At 38.0% G+C, this 6017-nt stretch overlaps 1 protein-coding gene across 19 annotated transcripts in view; it reads right to left on the bottom strand.

Moving 5' to 3' along the window:
* TDRD15 (tudor domain containing 15) overlaps nt 1–5339 on the bottom strand; it is an 80836-nt gene extending 75497 nt beyond the window's left edge. For all 19 annotated transcript variants that reach the window (XR_005987808.1, XR_005987807.1, XR_005987810.1 and 16 more), the window contains exon 1: nt 5091–5339. The gene's annotated coding sequence lies outside the window, so the exon portion shown is untranslated. The remainder of the gene's footprint in view (nt 1–5090) is intronic.
* Between the last annotated feature and the right edge of the window lie 678 nt (nt 5340–6017).

The raw sequence follows: 6017 nt of genomic DNA on the forward strand, positions 1-6017 counted from the left end.
CCAGTGACCCCCATCCCCCGCCCACCTCCCTTTCCACCACCCCTAGTTCCTTTCCCAGAGTTAGGAGTCTCTCATGTTCTGTCTCCCTTTCTGATATTTCCCATTCATTTTCTCTCCTTTCCCCTTTATTCCCTTTCACTATATTTTATATTCCCCAAATGAATGAGACCATATAATGTTTGTCCTTCTCTGATTGACTTATTTCACTCAGCATAATACCCTCCAGTTCCATCCACGTCGAAGCAAATGGTGGGTATTTGTCGTTTCTCATGGCTGAATAATATTCCATTGTATACATAGACCACATCTTCTTTATCCATTCATCTTTCGATAGACACCGAGGCTCCTTCCACAGTTTGGCTATTGTGGACATTGTTGCTATAAACATCGGGGTGCAGGTGTCCTGGCATTTCACTGCATCTGTATCTTTGGGGTAAATCCCCAGCAGTGCAATTGCTGGGTCGCAGGGCAAATCTATTTTTAACTCTTTCTCTCTACCCCACTTACTATCATAATTCTGGGTGATATCAAGATTCATATAAATGAGCCATCCAGAAACACAGGTTTGGACCTCTATAATTTCAGTGGCTGTAACTTCTACTCTACTTGGCTAAGTCATGCCTAGAAACTTACTATCATCTGGAGCTGCACCAGATCAGAAATTCCAAATTCCATTATTCCACAATGGGCCTTAATATCTATGTTATTCTTCTACTTCCTTTGTACCTTCATTCCCATTAAACCTACTTTTTGACTGCATAGACCTCCAGCTCTTTAAACCCACAATTTTTTTCCGAATCTATGAAGACCTTCTGAAGGTCTCTTGCTAACCTAATCTGTAATATATAATTGATTGTCTCAATTATTCTTGACCAGTATCTTTGACACATTTTGTTAATATGCTTTCCCTGCTACAGCAACTATATAGTAAATCTCTAGCCTAAGATCAATGCAACATTACTGCTTATATATCTCATTATTCTTGTGTACACATGTCCCTTAGTAACACCTGGTGACCCTTTTACTTGCTCTTTAGACTGCTTTCCAACCTCCTCAAGGATTATTCCAAACATTTGCCATTCTCCCCAAAACCCTCAGCAGATCACCTAGGCTCCTATATCATGGAGAAATTGAAATTATTAAGCTCACTCTCCATTAGCTTCTTGCTTTCAGACAGCAATTTTAATGCATTTTCTAGCTCACATTCTTATTCATATCTGTACCCTTCACTCCTTTCCCAAAGTCTAAGAACACAAGGTAAACCCAAGGTATCTCAAGGTCAGTGCCAACACTTAACTCACCCCCTTCTCCTTTGACATTTTATCAATCATCTTATTTTTGTTCAAATATTAATCTCTTTCTTCCTACCTCTTCCTCTCTTCAGCCTATAAACATGCTCATGTCAGGCCCATGTTAAAAACAAATCATCTGGATCCCATGACTTATTCTAGCTACTATTTATCTTATCATCACCATCTTATTAAGATTATATTTTTGGGCAGCCCCGGGTGGCTCAGCAGCTTAGAGCTGCCTTCAGCCCAGGGCCTGATCTTGGAGACCAGGGATTGAGTCCCGTGTTAGGCTCCCTGCATGGAGCCTGCTTCTTCCTCTTCCTGTATCTCTGCCTCTCTCTCTCTCTCTCTCTCTCTCTCTCTCTCTCTCTCGAATAAATAAATTAAAATCTTTTTTTAAAAAAGATTATATTTTCTTAGTATAACAATGGTTTTAATTGGTAAATCTTGTATTTTAAACCTCAATTTCACTGGACCACAGAGAAACTTTAACTGATCACCCTAAAATAAACACTCAAAAATCGTAAGAACTAATAAACAAGGTTAGCAAGGTTGCAGGACACAAGGTCTCCATGCAAAAATCAATTAGTTTATATATATATCACCTTACACTTGTCACAATGGCTAAAATCAAAAAGACAAGAAATAATGAGGTTGCTGGGGATGTGAGAAAAAGGAACCCTTGCACTCTGTGGGTAGGAATATAAATCGGTGCAGCCCCTGTGGAAAACAATGTGGAGGTTCCTCAAAAAATTAAAAATAAAAATACAGTATGATCCAATAATTTCATTACAGAATACTTACCCAAAGAAAATGAAAACACTAATTTGACAAGATATATGCATCACTATTTTATTGTGGTATTATTTACAATACCCAAGATATATAAGCAACCTAAGTGTCCATCGATAGATGAACAGATAAAGATGTGGCACACACACACACATACACACACATAAACAATGGACTATTACACATCCATAAAAAAGGATGAGATCTTGCCATTTGAGACAACACAGATTGACCTAGAGGATATTCTGCTAAGTGAAATAAGTCAAAGACAAATACCATATTGTGTCACTCAAATATGGAATCTAAAAATACAAAACAAATGAATAAACAAAAAGAAAGGCAGAATCAGACCTATAAATATAGAGAATTTATGGTCCTGAGGGCAGGGGTGGGGACACTGGGAAATACCAACTTCTGGTTATGGAATTAATAAGCCATGGGAATAAAAGGCACAGCACAGGAAATAAAGTCAGTGATATTATAATAGCATTGTATGGTGACAGATGGTAGCTACACTTGTGGGGAGCATAGCATAATGTTTAGAGATGTTGAATCACTATGTTGTATGCCTGAAACTAATGTAATATTGTGTATTAACCATACTCAAATAAAACAATTGAAATAAAAAACAATTATTTTATTTCTATACATGAGCAATGCGAAATCCAAAAATGAAAGTTAGAAAACAATCCCACTTATAGTAGTATTAAAAGAATAAAATATTTAGGAATAAATTTAACAAAAGAGGTATGATATTTGTACACACAAAATTGTAAAACATCGTTGTAAGAAATCAGAGAAGACTTAAATAAATGGAACGATATCAGATATTTAAGAATTGGAAGACACTATTATTAAGGTAGCAAAGTCCCCAAATTGATCTAAAGATTCAATGCAGTCCATTTCAAAACCCCAGCTGGCTTCTTTCAGAAAATGACAAGATGACCCTAAAATTCATATGGAAATGCAAAGAAAGCAGAATAACCAAAACAAACTTAAAAAAGAATAGTAGATTCGGGAGACTTATGGTTCCTAATTTCAAAACTTACTACAAAGCTACTGTAAACAAGATACTGGCACAAGAGTAGACATATAAATAGACAGTAGAATGAAAGTCCAGAAAAAAAAAAAAGAATGAAAGTCCAGAAATAAACTCTTACATTTATAGTCAAACGACTTTTGATAAGGATGTCAAAAGATTCAATAGGGAAAGAAGAGTCTTTTCAATAAATGGTGCTGGTATAACTGCATTTGCAAATGCAAAAAAATGAAGTTGGAACTTCAGGTTTCAGCCCTACATGTAGATAGCTTGGAAATCATCAGTCCTAATCTTACATGAAAAAAACTGAACAAACTAAAAATTGATGACTTGTCTTGGACTCATGATATTGTGGGGGCAAAGAGCTACCCTGAAATCTGAACATTTAATGGAATCCAGGGGCACTTGGTGGCTCAGTTGGTTAAGAATCCCATTCTGGATCTCAGCTCAAGTCTTGATCTCAGGGTCATGAGTTCAAGCCCCATGTTGGGCTCCACACTGCAGAAGGAGCCTACTTAAAAAGAAATAATGGAATCCTAAGAGTCACTGAAATCTGCTTAAGTGGAGAACTGGAGTCATACATTGATAGGAACACTTTTTGTGGGAATTTCAACAAATAGTTAGAGCTGAGTATGGACTAGTATGAGAGAAAGAGACTCCTGGAGTCCGTGGTCTTTAGGGTCTCTCTTGCTTTCATGGGCTTTACTTCTCAGAACCCCATCAGGTTCTCACAGTGAAGAGCCAAGAAAGATAAGCTCATAGCTCTGACATGTGATGAAGAATTTTTTTTTTCGAAATAAAGCCAGAATTTCCTCCATAACAAAGTCCTATTCTACAGAAGAAAGATTTTGCCAGAGTCTTATTTTACCCGAGAGAAGTACACTGCCTTGATTCCAGCTCCCTCTACTTTTCATGTCTTACTTAAGGGGTGGAGGGAATCCAAGAAACACTTGTGAAGGACACAACCCAGGGACCTAAAACACTGATATTTAACCATACAATTACAGAATGCTACCCCTTCCCAACACCTCACCACCACAAAAACAGACTCTGTCTAAGGAAGAGACATTCTAGGACAACAAGGGGAGACAAAAACAAAGACACTATAGAAATTTGAAGCTTCTGTCACCTACAGCTACAGCAAAACCAAACACAGCCCAACTTATAGTAGACCTACTCGGCTTCATTTATTTTAATCATTCCTAAATTTACTCACTCTATTATAAACTCTTTTATTGAACATGTGATTGGTTACATGGCAAAAGACACCTAACCTCTCTAATATTTTTCACATTATATAAATAACTATATTATCATATCATTTACATCTCTGCCTATCTTATTGCCCCAATTGTTGAAGTCCTTTAAGGACAACATCTGTGTTTCACTTTTCTGTACCTTCTGTGGGTAGCCTGAGTGCTAAGTGAGTGAGTGTGTGAATAAATGAATGAATCAATAAGCCTAAGATTTTCTTTGCAGTGACCAGGGAATCCTGGGGGAGGAGGTACTGCAGTTCTAATTATTATTGCTCTAATAGAATTTCCTTGGTCTTAGACATCTGCCTCCAGGGAAGGAGTGTGGTACAATGGGGAATGGTCTAGAAACAGGAAATCTGCTTTCTAGACTTGGATGTACCATGAGGTAGCTATGTGGCCTTGGAGAGCTCAACTCTGGGCTTTTTGCAGATCTGTAAAATAAACACTCCTTTCAGTTCTATCATTCCAAGATTCTTGAAGCCAGTGGTCCTTATTAAAGTGGAAAAAAAATCACTGAAGTAAACTCTGAGTGTAGAAAATGAATATTCTTTTTCTTATATCCTCTAATAGCTAGGACTTCTTAAATGCCTGTTATATTCAGGCACTGTTTTAACTGCATCACCTATATTAACTTATTTAGTTTATTCCTATGAAATAAAACTACTTTATCCCTCCTTCATGTGTGAGTTACAGAAAGGTTATGTGACTTACATAGCTGGTGGCAGAATGAACTTCAGCTCCAGGCAATCTGGCTCCAATAGGTGTGTTCTTGATCCTAATGTTTCTCCTATGCCCAAGGGTAGCACCAGTCTTCTGCCCTTGGAACCAATGGCCTCTTCCATCACCATATGGTTCATTTGAAAGATTAAACTCTTGCCTCCCTGGAAAGTGATAATTCAGAATGATGTTGTGAAAAGACACCCTTCCCAGTAGAGCAAGACATATTTGCTAACGCCCTCATTTGGGGCAAGGGCCTTTGCTTTATTTGACATTACCAGCCCTGGATTGGGAAATCAACCTGCGGAGAAGCTTTTGAACTGACTTTTGGACAGAATGCTGTTATTTTCCCAAAACCCTATCAAACATGAGGTTGAAAGGGGAGTCCTTTCATTGCAACATCACCTATCTTCCTCCTGCTGACAGGGTTCTGTTTGCTTCAATGTCAGAGAAGGCTTCCTCTATGGTTTCTTCCACAGGAACTGGATTTAGGAAGCTGCCATAACACTGCTTCCTCCCATTCCTCAGCTCAGTCCAGCAGTATATCATCTATGAGAGACTTGCTTAAATGGTTAAACAGCCTTTTAAAATGGGGTTAGGAAGAATAAGTAAACAGGAACTTTCCATCACATGAAACATGTACTTTGAATCCAACAAAGTATACAAAGTAACAGGTAAGATAAAGGTAAATCTAGAACTAACAAAGATTGGGATCAACATTCAGTGTTGCTGGGCCTTCTTCCTGTTATTCCAGCCACATATTTCCACCTCATTCTTCTTTCTGGTCCTTTTCTTTGCTCTCCTTATTTCTTCTCCCCACCTGTCCTTTCCCATAACACTGTATTATTGTCACATTTCCCCCTCCTAGGTCACTGAGGAAAAGAGCCTCATATGAGTGCATATAAAAAACCCTGAATATCC

This window comes from Vulpes lagopus, chromosome 5 (assembly GCF_018345385.1).
Source record: "Vulpes lagopus strain Blue_001 chromosome 5, ASM1834538v1, whole genome shotgun sequence".
NCBI classification, from domain to species: Eukaryota; Metazoa; Chordata; class Mammalia; order Carnivora; family Canidae; genus Vulpes; species Vulpes lagopus.